This window comes from Furipterus horrens, unplaced genomic scaffold (genome assembly GCF_987537825.1).
Source record: "Furipterus horrens unplaced genomic scaffold, mFurHor1.1.pri manual_scaffold_1, whole genome shotgun sequence".
Taxonomy (NCBI): Eukaryota; Metazoa; Chordata; class Mammalia; order Chiroptera; family Furipteridae; genus Furipterus; species Furipterus horrens.
The window spans coordinates 93640285-93654951 of record NW_028327171.1 but is presented as its reverse complement, the minus strand read 5'-3'; the positions used below and the strand labels follow the sequence as shown (position 1 = coordinate 93654951).

The 14667-nt window shown below is 37.7% G+C and overlaps 1 non-coding gene across 1 annotated transcript; it reads right to left on the bottom strand.

Annotated features, from left to right (window-relative positions):
• Window positions 1-2559: 2559 nt before the first annotated feature.
• Window positions 2560-2666, bottom strand: LOC150021505 (U6 spliceosomal RNA). The gene has a single exon (XR_016513440.1). It is a non-coding gene; the product is annotated as a U6 spliceosomal RNA (small nuclear RNA).
• Between the last annotated feature and the right edge of the window lie 12001 nt (window positions 2667-14667).

The window sequence follows — 14667 nt, the reverse complement described above, 5'->3', positions numbered from 1 at the left end:
TTAAGGTAGAGCCTATAACTTTTTTTACATTTCCCATACCTGGCAATCAACAGAGTTAAGATTTTTAGTAGGTATTCAATAAGTGATTAGTAATAGAATGAGTGAATGAAGTAATGAAGTAATGAACGAACAATCAATACAGTGGTCACTGGAATTAAAGTTAGGTTTTTGGAAACTTATGAGTATTAGTTTTTAATATAGAATTTAATTAAACAAACTAAAGTCTAAACTTCACCTGTGATCTATGCAGCTGGAATAATTTTTTCTTTTCTTTATTTCACTTGAAATACCACAAGGTATCTAAATCTACAAAGTACAATTTTAAAATAAATTATTTTCATTTTCATACCTTCTAAAAATTTGCAATTTGTTATAGCTTATATTGAAAATGATCTTTCAATATTTTAATATCTACTAATTTTTAAAAACTCAGCTGTTTCTTTTAATGGCCATTGATATACTAAAAATAAATCTCTGATAAAAGGTCTTACTGAGGACAAAGTAACATATAGCGGTTAAGCATGTGGCCCCTCAAGAACCTGCATGGGTTTAAACCTCAGTCTGGCATCTAATAGCTGTTATTATGCCTCTATTTTTTCATCTGTAAAACAAAAATAATAATCATACCTGACACATATAGTTTATGTGAGTATTGAGATAAAAGATGGAGGTGTAGGTAGACATACTTTGCCTCCTTGCACAGCCATAGAAAGAATTACAACCAGATCTCAAAACCAGATAACAACTAGAACCATCAGAAAACTGAGCCATGTGAGAATCCAACTACCAAGGATTTAAAGAAGCCACGTTCATCCAGATGGGTAAGAGAGGCAGAGTCACAAGATGAGGCAGAGAGGTGATGTGGCTCAGGTAAGTGGCAGTGGCAGCAATGGAAGTGGAATGGAAGGTGCTACATTTGCCTGTGGTGAATAAAAATTGGGAGAGATGCCCTGGGAGCAAGCAATCTCAGCCCCAGGCCAGACTGCACAGCCCAGGGTTCCAGCACCAGGAAGATAAAATACATAGTTAAAAAAATCCTCGCTGGGCTGACCTCCATTCTCAGGCTCTGACAGTGTAATCTTATTCTCACCTTTGGTGAGATTAATGATTTCCTTACTTTATCTACATGATCTCTATTTCTTGGTCCTGCTCTATAAATTACAATCCTAAAGTCTGAAGAACTATCTGCCTCCTAAACTGCATTAATTCGGTCTTCAGCCACAAAAGCAGGGGCTTTACCCTTCACAATATTTTCAATGCCTCTAGTGATATTACTTTTTAATTTAGCTTATGCCTCAATATATTTTTGCCCCTCTTGACCTATCATTTTTTAGAGGAAGTAATAATACATAAAGAGAATTTGAGTCAAGACAGAATTGAGTGATAGAGCAATGCTTTGCCTTCAAATATAGTCCTCCCTCATTCATAAACTGGATTTCCCACACCGAACTTGTTTCCTGAGTTTGTCCTTCATCCAGGCTGGGAAAAGAAGAGGCCACTGTTTTGAAGTTTTATGTAGTCTTAGCCCAGGGTCCAGCCTACAACCAGAGACCATCTCATTGGAATTAGTCCTATCAGGTACAAGGAGCCCTCTGGTGAAAGACACTAGAAACAACATTGCCCCAACAGTCCTGGATATGCCCAAACTCTGAATAGGTATACAGCTTAGGCCCTGACTAAATTCTTTCCCTATAAGTATATTGTGTTCCATGCTGGTGCCATTAGAAGCATAATATAGGGGAAAAAAATCATCTGGTATTTGAAACTTGGATCCAAAAATATCACCTGTGACACAATTATAAATAGGATATATTAGTTTTTCTATTGTGATTTTCATTTCCTTATCTCTGAAATGTGATATTCATTTGTTTTTGATCAATTTTATAGAGTTCTCATGAAAATAAAATGAGAAAATATTTAAAAATAACAAGCCTTTAAAATTTAGGATGTCTACATAGTAAAGTGGGAAGAACATCAAAAATCAATTCAGAAAGACCAAGGTTTGTAGTGATATTTTTGCCCCTGTTTAAGAGGATAGAACTAAACTGGGGACAAGCTTCAAAGATTCACATAAGCCTCTCTGTAAAAAGGAGGCTTAAAGGGTTTCTTCTTAGAAGTTCATGATTAAATTAGAAGTACTAGAAGCATTAGGCAAGGTTCCTAGAAAACAGAATACATCCAATAGCAGTTGATTGTCTCTCTGTCTCTTCCTCCAAAACAAACTAAACACTTATACAGACATTAAATATATTTTATCATTATATAAATATACCAAGAGTGTAAGTGCATGAACTTTAGCTTACATAATGTGCTTTATTCTAATATATCATTTGAAATAATCATCCTTTGAGATCATTCCTTTCAAGTCTGTGGCTTACCTGGTAATATTCCCTGGGCAAAGCAGAAAATCTAATTTATTTTTCAGTTTTTGTTTTTCTGTAAGCACATTCTAAATAACTGTTTATAATTCCACATTGCCTTTAATATGAGTGTTTTTGTTTGACTCAGTGAACAAAGGTCTTCTACATGAACTGCACCTATAGGTTTCTAATAATTTCTTTTAATACAGAACACTTCATGAACTTACGTGTCATCCTCACGCAGGGGCGATGCTAATCTTCTCTGTATCATTCCAATCCCAGTACATGTGCTGCCGAAGCAAACACTCCAATCACTTGCTAAAACTCTCTTTCAGTTGCAAAGCACATTGCCTTCTTTTCACTCCCTTCATGAGATCTGGACTTTTCTTATCACAGATTCTTGATGCAGTAACAGTTAAAGAGAAGGCAAATTTTAGTATTTTATTAAACAAGACTTCCAAAACTTGAAATGTGAAATTGTTTTTAAGAAATGTACTGTTTATTTCTTACAAAAATATCCAAGGTAGGGGCTGTGTTCTATCCTTTTATGCAATAAATGACTGGAAAAATTTTTTAAGATTTTAAAAATAATAGCATAGACACATGCTGAGTTCTGTTAAAAAGAAATAGTTATCAGTTTAACTTTTTCTGTAGGTTGTGAAAATACATTTTAAGAACTTTATCACAATATATGTGATTGTATATTTAATACATAAAATATGCTTTTCAAAAACATTTTTGTTTCATAGCTAACCTTGCTGCTGCCATGCGTACCACACCAGGACTATTCTTTTGCCTCTCTATAGGAACTCTTTTCTTATAACCTTGAGTAGCTATACACATAAAGGAGGTAAAATACCTTGAAAGCAAGGTACTTAGCAGAAAGTTGTATGCCTCCTATTCTGCATCTCTCTCAGTCTCTAAAAAGTTTCATATAAATGTCTATATTAATGATGTTATGTGTGGGTGTCTTTTTCACATTTGAGGAAGCTGGATAAACTTCCTTAAAGAAACTGAAGTTCAAGTGCAACAGAGTTAAGGACACTGGCAAGTATAGTACAAACAGAATTTATGAAAAGGTTTTTACTCCTCTATGACTTGAAACTGTAATTTTGATACAGGATGTTTTGTCATGAATATATCCTTACTGATATAAAGAGAGTCAAAGGTCTTTATATTCTCATATTCAAATAAGTCAAATTCATTTTGTAATGTTATACATGAATATTATATATATATATATATATATATATATATATATATATATATGGTAAATATTTGACTCAGAATGCATGCAGGGGTCATTTATAATTATTATTTAATATAATATGTTTCATATTATGTATTAGACCTTCAAATCATGTTATAGTTTATAGTCACTGGTATTGAGGAGGAACTTTAAAAATTGAACAATAGGTTTTGAGTAGATTTGAAAAGATTTGTACATATAAACTTAAAGATCAGAAAGCTTACACACATCATGTCTATGTGACATATTTTTATGGAAGTTTGAAATAACCCATGCGAGAATGAGCCATGTTTCCCAAGTTCTTGTGGAGCTAATGTTCAATTACATTTCATCTTTGAGATGAACATTAAATCATGATGTTTTCAATATGCCAATGCAACAACAAAAGGGTAGGTTTCAAATACATTGGAAGCAATTTACAAAAGACAAATAAATCTTAACTCCAAACACATTAATACCTTTTTAAAAAGTTAACTTTGGAGGCTTCACTGGACACCAGAGAGAGGCTCTGGTCCACACAGAGATTATAAGGCCAGGCAAAGGCCAGGGAGCCATGGTCCCTTTGAGTTTCTGTTTGCACACATGGTAAATTCTTGGTAGAACACATGATGCAACTCCAGAAGACAGACCATTTAGAATTAACATGATTAACTGAATTTAAAAAAAAGACCCCAAACTCCTATCATCAGCTAACAGAAGAATCAATATTACTTAGAACCATAAAATAAGAATGTGTAAAGTTTCTACTCATTTGTCTCCTTAGGATCATTTCAGTTGTTGATATGACATTTTGAGGACATAAATAAGGCAAACATCCTTCAAAGGCACAATGTAACTACGGTTAAAATCCGCCATGCTAATACCATGAAACTCACTCATTTTTTACTTTTAATGTCACTTTTGATACTGATTTTATAGCTATACAAGAAACATTATATGTTCTGTGTCAGATTCCCTCACTTAAACAGCACACTGATAATAAGGCCTGTCAAGAATCAATGCCCTCTATTGTAAAAGCAAAATAGTCACAAAGTGTAACACAAAACAAGAATTAAAATCATACTAATTAGTTCTGGAAGCTTAATTCTTTTGCCTTTTTAATTATTAAATAATATGAATTTAAAAAATCAAAGCCCTCTATTGAGTAAGTTTTGCTCATGTTAGCATGAGCATGTTAGCATGCATCTTAGAAGATAAAGTTTCAATGACAAAATGGACCAAACTAGCAACAATTGATAGATCTCTTCCCACAACATTTCTCTCTCTCTTTCTCTCTCCTCTCTCTCTCTCTCTCTCTCTCTCTCTCTCTCTCTCTCTCTCTCTCTCACACACACACACACACACACACACTAGTAGGTCAGTATTTATTTTTTGCTCACCACACATTTATAAAAACAATTGACTTTAAAACATTAAAACTCCATGAAGGAAGGATCTGGTCAATATGATGGTGCAGGCAGACATGACTCACCTCTCTTCACACAACCACATCAAAAATACAACTAAAGAGTATCCAAGATGGCGGAGGAGTAAGTGGAAGCTACACTAACCTCCTCCCAGGACCAGTCTGGATTTACAACTTAATTTTGGAGAAATCATCTGGAATAAACAACAGAACACTAGCTGGAAAGAAGTCTTATAACCACAGAGAGACAGAAAAGGCCGCTACATCACAACATGACCAGTAGGAAATGCGGAGAAGTGGAAGGGCTGGCTGGGCTCCTACGGGTGACAGCTGAAGGGACTGAGAAACAGCTCAGCAGCCGGGGGTTCCCCTTAGAAGGGTGGAGTCTAAACCCCCAGCTGGGCTTCCCAGCCTATAGCAACAGAGTGGAAAGTAAAATAGTATCCAGCTGTGAAAAGCAAAAAGCCACAGGGTTTCTTGATAGCCAGAGAGAAACAGCAGGAGAAAAAGAGCTCTTAGGCGGATCACATATGAAAATATTTTGGCCCCCACATACCCTGGGCTCAAGTGGAGGAAAGGCAGAGAGGACTGGAGAAACTTGGAGAGAGTTTGGCGCGGTGGCTTTGAGGGGAGAACTAGGGGAGCAGCCGACCAGGTCCCAGTGCTGACTCATCCCCAGTGCTGCAGGCAGACCATTCCCCTCCAAGTGGCGTCAGCCTGAAAGGAAGCAAATGCCCTGCCTACAGGAATTAAGCTGCCACACCCACGGTCCTTAAGCCTGATGGCTAATCACAGATTGAATAGATTAAGATTTAAAGAAGACAGACAAAGGCAGTAGATCCCTAGAAGTCTCCAACAGGCTGCCTAGGGCTAGACTGGTACAGGATCAGACGCCACCAGGGGCAGATCCAGCAAGTGCAGATTATTCTAAGAAGCACCAACAAACAATAGAAATCACAAAAATGGGGAGACAGAGAAACAACCCCCCATCGAAAGGAAAGGTACAATCCCCAGAAAGAGTGCTAAATGAAGTGGAGGGGAGCAAACTATCAGATATGGAATTCAAAACATGGATTATGGAGAAGCTGGATGAGCTCAGCGGAAACTACAAAGAACTCCAGGGAAACTACAAGAAACTCCAGAAAAACTACAAGGAACTTACTGAGAATTACACCAGCATGTAAAAGGACATAGAAGCTATCAGTAAGAGCCAGGAGGAAATGAAGAATATGATCTGTGAATTGAAGAACACAGTAGAAAGAATTAAAAGCAGGATAGAGGAAGCAGAAGATCGAATCAGCGCGCCAGAGGACAACATAGACAAAAACTCCCAGACAGTGCAACAAAATGAAAAAAGACTGAACAAGTCTGAAGAGGTTCTAAGACAGCTGCAGGACAACATAAAACGTAATAATATCCATATCATAGGAATTCCAGAAGGAGAAGAAGAAGAGCAAGGGATAGAAAACCTGTTTGAAAAATTAATGACAGAAAACTTCCCTAACATGATGAGAGAAAGAGTCACACAAGTCCAGGAATCACAGAGGGTCCCAATGAAGATGAACTCCAACAGGCCCACTTCAAGACACATCATAATTAAAATGGCAACACTGACAGACAAAGAGAGAATCCTAAAAGCAGCAAGAGAGAAACAACTAATAACATACAAAGGAACTCCAATAAGGCTATCCTCAGATTTCTCAGCAGAAACACTACAGGCCAGAAGGGAATGGAAAAAAATATTCCAAGCAATGAAAAACAAAGGCCTACAACCAAGAATACTCTACCCAGCAAGGCTCTCATTGAAAATGGAAGGTGAAATAAGGAGTTTCCCAGACAAAAGAAGGCTAACAGAATACATCTCTACCAAACCAACATTGCAAGAGATGCTAAAGGGTCTGCTTTAAGAAGATGAAAAAACAGAGAGAGACAGAGAGGAACACAAGTACAAAGGGGGAAAACGACAATGAATAAGTACTTTTCAGTAATAACCTTAAATGTAAATGGATTAAATGCTCCAATCAAAAGACATAGGGTAGCTGAATGGATTAGAAAGAATGACCTACATATAGGCTGTCTACAAGAGACCCACCTTAGAACAAAAGATCTACACAGACTGAAAGTAAAGGGATGGAAAAAAGTATTTCAAGCAAATGGACATGAAAAAAAAGCTGGGGTAGCAATACTTATATCAGACAAAACAGATTTCACAGCAAAGGCCATAAAAAGAGACAAAGAAGGACATTTCATAATACTTAAGGGAAAAATCCATCAAGAAGATATAACCCTTATAAATATATATGCACCCAACTTAGGAGCACCCAAATATGTAAAGAAAATTTTGAAAGACTCCAAGAAAGATAAAGACAGTAACACACTCATAGTAGGGGATTTTAACACCCCATTGTCAACAATGGACAGATCTTCGAAGCAAAGAAACACCAAAGATATTGAGGCACTGAACAACACTCTAGATCAAATGGACTTAGTCGATATATATAGATGTATTCACCCCAAAGAAGGAAAATATACATTCTTATCAAGTGCACATGGGACATTTTCAAAGATAGACCACATGGTAGGACACAAAACAAGCCTTAACAAATTCAAGAAAATTGAAATTATATCAAGCATCTTCTCAGATCACAATGGCTTAAAATTAGAAATCAACCTCAAGGAAAAAACTCAAAAACATTCAAACTCATGGAGAATGAAAAGCATGCTATTAAATAATGAATGGGTTAACAATGACATCAAGGAAGAAATCAAAAAGTTTCTGGAAACTAATGATAATGAACACACAACAACCCAAAATCTATGGAATACAGTGAAAGCAATCCTGAGAGGAAAGTTCATAGCAATACAAGCCTACCTAAAAAAAGCTAGAAGAATCTCTAATAAAAAATTTTAACCCTACAGCTACAAGAACTAGAGGAAGAACAACAAGCAAAGCCCAGGTCAAGTAGAAGGAAGGAAATCATCAAGATCAGAGCACAACTAAATAACATAGAGACTAAACTAACAATTCAAAAGATCAACATAAGTAGAAGCTGGTTTTTTGAAAAGATAAATAAAATTGACAAGCCTTTAACCAGCATCATCAAGAAAAAAAGAGAGAGAATCAAAATAAATAAAATCAGAAATGAAAGAGGAGAAATCACAACCGATACCACAGAAATACAAAGGATTGTAAGACTATTACGAACAACTGTATGGCAAAAAATTTGACAACATAGAGGAAATGGACAAATTCGTGGAAACATATAGTCTTCCAAAACTGAATGAAGAAGAAGCAGAAAGCCTGAATAGACCAATAACAACTAGTGAAATTGAAGCAATAATCAAAAACTCCCAGCACACAAAAGGCCTGAACTGGATGGCTTCACAGGTGAATTCTACAAAACATTTAGGAAAGAACTAACTCCTATCCTCCTCAGACTATTCCAAAAGATACAAGAAGAGGGAAGACTTACAAACTCGATCTATGAAGCCAGTATTACCCTAATTCCAAAACCAGGTCAAGACACAACAAAGAAAGAAAACTACAGGCCAATATCGCTGATGAACATAGATGCTAAAATCCTCAACAAAATATTGGCAAACCGGATCCAGCAATACATTAGAAAGATTATACACCACGATCAAATGGGATTCATCCCAGGGATGCAAGGATGGTTTAATATTCGCAAATCAATAAACGTAATACACCACATAAACAAAAAGAAAGACAAAAACCACATGATCTTATCAATAGATGCAGAAAAAGCATTTGATGAAGTACAACACCCATTTATGATGAAAACTCTCAGCAAAATGGGAATAGAGAGAGCATACCTTAACATAATAAAGGCCATATATGAGAAACCTGAAGCCAACATCATACTCAATAGGCAAAAACTGAAAGCATTCCCCCTGAGGTCAGGAACAAGACAAGGATGTCCACTCTCTCCACTCCTATTCAACATAGTCTTGGAAGTTCTAGACACAGCAATCAGACAAGAAAGAGAAATAAAAGAAATCCAAATTGGAAAAGAGGAAGTAAAACTGTCATTATTTGCAAAAGGCATGATAGTGTACATAGAAAACGCTATAGACTCCACAAAAAAACTACTCGAACTAATAAGTGAATTTGGCAAAATAGCACGGTACAAAGTCAATATTCAGAAATTGAAGGCATTTCTGTACACCAACAATAAAATCTGAGAGATAAAAACTAAAAGAAAATCCTATTTACCATAGCAACAAGAAAAATAAAGTACCTGGAAATAAACTTAACCAAGGAGGTAAAAGACCTATACTCAGAAAATTACATAATACTGAAGAAAAAAATTAAGGAAGATACAAATAAATGGAAGCATATACCATGTTCATGGATGGGAAGAATCAATAATATTAAAATGTCCATACTACCCAAAGCAACTTATAGATTCAATGCAATCCCTATTAAAATATCAATGACATTTTTCACAGACCTAGAACAAATACTTCAAAAATTTATATAGAACCAAAAAAGTGCCTGAATAGCTACAGCAATTTTGAGGAAGAGGAACACAGGAGGGGGAATCACAATACCTGATATCAAACTATACTACAAGGCCACGGTAATCAAAACAGTCTGGTACTGGCATAAGAACGGGCGTATAGATCAATGGAACAGAATAGAGAGCCCATAAATAAACCAGGTCTATATGGTCAACTAATATTGGACAAAGGAGAAAGGAACATCAAATGGAGTGAAAAGAGCTTCTTCAACAAATGGTGTTGGGAGAACTGGACAGGAACATGCAAAAAAATGAAACTAGACTACCAACTTACATCATACACCAGAATAAACACAAAATGGATCAAAGACTTAAATGTAACCTGTGACACCATAAAACCTGTAGAGGAAAACATAGGCAGGAAAATTTCAGATATCCCACTTAGCAATATTTTCACTGATATATCTCCTAAGGCAAGAAAATAAAGGAAAGAATAAACAAATGGGACTACATCAAACTAAAAAGTTTCTGCTCAGCTAAAGAAAACATGAACAAGATGAAAAGGAAACCAACCATATGGGAAAATATATTCGCCAATGACATCTCAGACAAGGGATTGATCTCCAAAATATATGAAGAACTCTTATGACTCAACACCAAGAAGACAGACAACCCAATTAAAAAACGGGCAAAGGACCTGAACAAAAACTTCTCCAAAGAGGACATACAGAGGGTCCATAGACATATGAAAGAATGCTCAACATCAACAGCCATCAGAGAGATGCAAATAAAAACCACAATGAGATACCACCTCACACCAGAAGGATTGGCCATCATCAACAAATCATCAAACAACTTGTGCTGGAGAAGATGCAGAAAAATGGGAAACCTGGTGCATTGTTGGTGGGAATGCAGACAGGTGCAGCCACTTTGGAAAACAGTATGGAATTACCTCAAAAAACTAAAAATGGAACTACCTTTTGAACCAGCAATTCCATTGCTAGGACTATATCCGAAAAATTTTGAAACACCAATTCAAATGAACCTATGCACCCCTATGTTCTTAGCAGCACTATTTACAATAGCCAAGTGCTGGAAACAGCCTAAGTGCCCATCTGTAGATGAGTGGGTCAAAAAACTGTGGTACATTTACACAATGGAGTACTATGTAGCAGAAAGAAAGAAGGAACTTCTACCATTTACAACAACATGGATGGAACTAGAGAGAATTATGCTTAGTGAAATAAGCCAGGCAACAAAAGAAAAATACCTTATGCTGTCACCTAAGACAGGAACCTAATGAACAACACAAACAAATGAGCAAAATTGAACCAGAGGTATGTAAACAAGGAGTAGACTAACAGTAACAAGGGGGGAGGCGGGAGGGAGAGAAGGGGGTAAGAAAGGGAAGGGTCTAGTCAATGAACATGTATAAATGACCCACGGACATGGACAACTGAGTGGGGACTAAATGTTGGAGAAGGAGGGGACAGGGTGCAAGGAAACAAGAGGGGTGAAAAAAGTGGGACAACTCTAATGGAAAAAAAAATTTAGTGGGGGGAAAAATGAAAATATGAAGAATGGAAATGCCAGTTCAGTGAATATTAGAAGGACAAAATTTTCCTTCACACTGTATATTTTTCTCCCTATCTGATCTCTCCAGAGTTTGACATTCTAAAGAAGTAAGTAATGACATAAGTTCTTTGCATAAAACTAATAAGACCAGTTGTTAATAGAAGTTTTTTTTTTGTTTTCTTTTTTGACCAAGACTTTGACTGGAATGTCAAGCCTAAAGGAGACATGCTTGGGCTCTGATTGTTACCAAAAAGCCCTGAGGAACTGGGAATGACTTTCGAAGGTAATAAAAGTCCACGAGATAAAAGGCCTGGTACCATGTTTGGTTGTGCGGTCCACAGCAATTTTTCCAGGGAAGGAACGAAGGTTGTTTTCCTGAAAGATGGCTAGAACGGACCTTAAGGCACAATGGAAAACCAGAAGGATTTGGAAAAGACAGGTGTGTACAGGCAAGGCTGAATGCCAGGTATGTGGTTCTGCTTCTGTGCCATGAAAGGCAGACTGAGGGTCACCCTAAATGTTCATTGCGTAAGTTCCAGCAAAGCAGAACTAAAGATCATAAGGGATCATTTTCTGCTCTTGTTATGTTTATGCAAATGAACATGATCAATTAAAAATGGACTTAATGCAGTCCCTTTAATGACAAGGAGGGTAATCTTAGGGAGAAAAATTATTATTCAATGAAAATCACAATGACCAGTGGTAGACTATAAAGTAGTGCAGCTAACCATCTTTAAAGTTTCTTTTCATTTAAAATGTTTTCACTTGAAAGTTAAACTATGTCTGTGGTATCATCAAAGATATTTAATTTACAGGCAAGTAGAATGTCAAATGCCTTGCAACTGAGTGTCTTTCCAATAAGATAGTCTTACAGATTTAGAGACTTTATGTGGGTTATGTTACATAAATTAACATGTGTTTTCTGTTTTCAAAGGGCATAAGCCTATGATCTCATTACCTGAGTGATTGTCTGTATGTATAGGCCTCACTTAATCCTGTCTGCAGCGCTGCTACCTGAGACTCAATGGTTTGGCTGAACTAAGTGGCTGGGTTGGTGTAGAATGGGGTGGTCTGTGGGCTTCACTTTAAAACTAGTTCTTCTTTTCTATCCTAATGGCTTGGACCAAAAGGGCCCAGAGGTCTGAGAGGGGGGAAACCTAAAATATTTCCCTCAGCCCAAACTAAGTATAATGGGCAAAAGGGTTTTGGACAGGTGAGATGCACCTGGCACACCTTCCTCCAAAGAAGCCCCCCCCTACTTTTTCTTAATGTGGGACATTAAAAAATTAATCCCTGCCTTTTGTCACCTAGTAGTTATAGACTGAATGATGTCTTTTAGCCCTTTTGCCAAATCTGTTGCCCCCAGAATACAACAAGAATGCCAGCCTGTTAAACCAAGCACGCCATTGTCCGGGGACAGCAAATTGACCTGGAGTCTGCACGATCCTTCCTTATGTAGGAAGGCCACCCTCCCCTCCACATCCTCTGCTCTTAATAGGGATTTCTGGACCCAAGGGTAAGTAGGACGATGACCATGCTTGAAGCAGTTAGAGGAGCTTGGGACCTTTGCCCATTTTTCTTTATAAGATTATATAGGGTCTTAATATCTGAGAGGGAGGGATTATTATTTTTTATTGTTAAAATACTTAATTATTTATTTATTTTTAAAAAAAGAAGAATATATGAAAGGGTGAAGTGGGAGAACTTGTATGTACAAACCATGGGCATGGATTTCGTGGAGGATTGCTGGGGGAGTTGGGGTACTGGGTGGAGGGGAGTAAAGGGGAAAAAATTGGAACTATTGTAACAATATAACCAATAAAATATAATTTAAAAAAATCAAGAGGCAAAAAAAAAATACAACTAAAATAAGAACAACCATAGGCAGAACCATCAGAAATAGAGTTTAATGGAAGTCTGACAACTATAAAAATAAAGAAACCACATCCATCAAGATGGGTAGGAGGGGTGCAGAGAAAGAACGGGCTGGTCTCTCTCACCCATGTGTGGTGAATAAAGTTCAAAAGTGACATCTCAGGAGTGAGACATCCCAGCCCCACACCAGACCACCCCCCGCACCCACAGCCCAGGGTTTTAGTGCCAGGAAGATAAGTCCTTACACTTCTGGCTTCCAAAACCAGAGGATACTGGGTCAGTGGAAGAAACTGCTGGAGCCCCAATCACCTCCTCTTAAAGAACCCACACACAGACTCATCTACTCAGCCTTATGTCTTCTGAGCTCCAGCACTAGGGCAGCAGCTTGAAAGGCACCAGTGTCATACAGGGAGAAACTGAAGTGTCTGGAATCAAGGCAAGCAAACGTCATTGTCTCTTTTCTATACCCTCTCCCCACAGAGCTGGCCTTCTAGTGCCATATCTGAGACTTCATCAACCTAGCTAACATTGTTTGACCTCCTTGGAGATCCCCTGAGACTCTGCCCCACCCAACTTATGGGCTCACTTAAGTTGCTTTTCCATATGAATGGCTGGTCTTGGCTCATGTCACAACTTCCAAAATCTTATCAAACAAGCAATAGCTGGTCTCAGTGATTGCCAAGACCAGCACTACCAATAGCCAGCTTAGGTTCACAGCTTGGCTCCACTTGGGATTTTCCAAGTCCAGCACAAGTAGTAGCCATCTCAGATTGCTTTATAGCTTAGGCAGTGTGGCCCTGGGTGAAACACAGATTGGGGTTGACCTTGGCCTACATAACCGGGGAAACTCCAGGGCCAACACACCCAGTGGACAGCTACAGACCATGTTGGAGAACCACCACCATGCCCCTACACAGCTGATCCTTCACAGAGGGCAGAGGTTGGTGGTAAGTGGTCACAGCCAGTCCTTGCAGCTGACTGGCCTGGATAAATCACTCCCATTCATCTTTCAACAGCAACCAAGGCTCAACTACAAGAGAAGGGCATACTCAGCCCACATGAAGGGCACACCTTGAGTACTCAGCTTGGGTGATGGGAGGCCATGCCACTGGACCCTACAGGGCACCTACTAAATTAGGCAATAATACCAAAATACAAAGTCAAAACAGTTCCACCCAATACACAGAAGCAAACACAGAGAGGCTGCCAATTGAGGAGGCAAAGAGATATGGTCCAAATGAGAGAACAGAACAAAATCGCAGAAAAAGAACTGAACAAAATAGATAGCCAACCTATCAGATGCAGAATTCAAAACACTGGTGATCAGGATGTTCAGAGAAATGATTGAGTATGGCCAGAAAATAAAGGATGAAGTGAAGGTTATACAAAGTGAGATAAAGAAAAATATACAGGGAACCAAGAGTGATGGGAAGGAAGCCAGGATTCAAATCAATTATTTGGAACAAAAGGAATAAATAAATATTCACCCAGAACAGAAAGAAGAAATAAGAATTGAAAGAAATGAGGAGAGGATTAGGAACCTTTAGGACAACATTAAGTGTATTATCTGAATTATAAAGGTACCAGAAGGAGAAGAGGAAGAGCAAGAAATTGAAAACTTATTTGAAAAAATAATAAAAGAAAACTTCCTTAATTTGGTGAAGGAAATAGGCATACAAATCCAGGAAGCACAGAGTCGCAGACAAGTTGGATCCAAGGAGG